The sequence below is a fragment of the Sinohyriopsis cumingii genome, unplaced genomic scaffold, assembly GCF_028554795.1.
Source record: "Sinohyriopsis cumingii isolate HCF-2022 unplaced genomic scaffold, ASM2855479v2 utg000131l, whole genome shotgun sequence".
NCBI lineage: Eukaryota > Metazoa > Mollusca > Bivalvia > Unionida > Unionidae > Sinohyriopsis > Sinohyriopsis cumingii.
Genome location: NW_028315872.1, coordinates 861,655 through 863,898, shown reverse-complemented (window position 1 = coordinate 863,898; position 2,244 = coordinate 861,655).

Genomic DNA, 2,244 nt, shown 5'->3' with positions numbered 1-2,244 from the left:
ACCAGCTGACAGTCGTGTGAAGGCACATGACCATGTTTACACTTAATGAATACCAGGTGGCAGTCATGTGAAGGCACATGGCCAAGTTTACACTTAATTAGTACCAGCTGGCAGTCGTGTGAAGGTACATGGCCATGTTTACACTTAATTAGTACCAGCTGACAGTCGTGTGAAGGCACATGACCATGTTTACACTTAATGAATACCAGGTGGCAGTCATGTGAAGGCACATGGCCATGTTTACACTTAATGAATACCAGGTGGTAGTCATGTGAAGTCACATGGCCATGTTTGCACTTAATTAGTACCAGCTGGCAGTCGTGTGAAGGCACATGACCATGTTTACACTTAATGAATACCAGGTGGCAGTCATGTGAAGGCACATGACCATGTTTACACTTAATGAATACCAGCTGACAGTCATGTGAAGGCACATGACCATGTTTACACTTAATTAGTACCAGCTGGCAGTCATGTGAATGTACATGGCCATGTTTACACTTAATTAGTACCAGCTGGCAGTCGTGTGAAGGCACATGACCATGTTTACACTTAATGAATACCAGCTGGCAGTCATGTGAAGGCACATGGCCATGTTTACACTTAATTAGTACCAGCTGGCAGTCGTGTGAATATACATGGCCATGTTTACACTTAATTAGTACCAGCTGAGAGCCATATGAAGGCACATGGCCATGTTTACACTTTATTAGTACCAGCTGGCAGTCGTGTGAAGGTACATGGCATGTTTACACTTAATTAGTACCAGCTGAGAGCCATATGAAAGACGGTATTCAGGAATATGCTTAATAATTACCATTTACATCCCAAAGTTGTAAAACTTCGGATAAGGAAGAGAACATCTTGTGATTAATTAATTCAAACACAATTTGCACATACAAGAGTTGTACGCACGGTATTCCAATTCTAGCAGATATTCTGGTAAACAGGAAAATGGATAATGAAGTGGGTTAAAAAAATGCATGTAGCATTAACATGGCAGTCTGATCGAGGACACATAAAATTGTATCTAATTGGATTATATCATCCAAATTCCCTTTAGGGAGTGGATACGTGGGCTGATTTTATAACTTCTATTAGTCTATATCACTTTGTATGTATCAGTTTGGTTCCATTTGAATTGGCATCATATACGATATTTTTTATATATTTATCCGCAAACTGCTTTTGATAAAAGTCCATTCATACTTGTTTGTATATTCATTGAAGAACTAAAATACAGTTTCCATTTCCTTAATCTAAAGATCAAGTAGACCTGAGTTTCAAAATCATTCCCAATAGCATGAAGATAGCTGTTGTCAGATTTGCACCATATTCATTCATGACCAATTACATATTGCTAGAAATGTTTTGGTGAAATTGTTTTAGTGCTCTTATTTCATCAAGAGTATTAGCATATTTCTATACAGCTATGGGGGTTGCCGTATTGGAGGTAAGATCAGCAACATTTTCATTCAGGATTAGTTTCATGTTGTTTTATTGACTACCTGATGAGGTGGCCTTTAAAATATTTTAAAAATGGAGACCAAGGAAGAAATTTTAAATGATAGATGGGTATTGTTTTAATATATTGCCAGCTATGTACTGTATGATTTTTTTTAATGATGACCGTCTGTTTAGAAGGAGAAGCAACAACAAGATTTCAAGAAATAGCTTGGTAGTTATTTTGTATGATCGTAACAGTATTAGTTTAGCACCATTTATAATTATTTTAATGTCAACCTGCTATTGATGCAACAATACATTCAATAAATGTAGCAATTGCAAGATTTTCAACATGCTACACTGGTATTTCTTTTACATATAGAGTTAACTAGGTCTCATGAAAAGTCCTGTAATTAAAATTTCATTTAGATTAGGTACAGCCATTGCAATTCAGGGGGAATAACAATTAAGTTACTAAGATGGCTGTAATGATGGACATATTGAACGTAAAGAAAACCATTTTTGGTTAGGATTGTCTGCAGTAGTCCTCAGGAAGGCACTGATTGCCAAGTGTAATGAATTTCCTCCTAGTAGCTTACGGGTAATAGCTACAACAAGCAACTGCCAAATGACACAGTATCTTTGCAGCAGTCTTAAGGAGTTTCAAAAGTCCAAAGGTCCACTTGGGATTGCTTCTTAATGCACTAACATCAATTTTAGTTATAAATTAAGAGCACGATTTGCCTCAGCATCACCATTTCAACCATGGATCTACACATACTGTACTTTGAAACATAA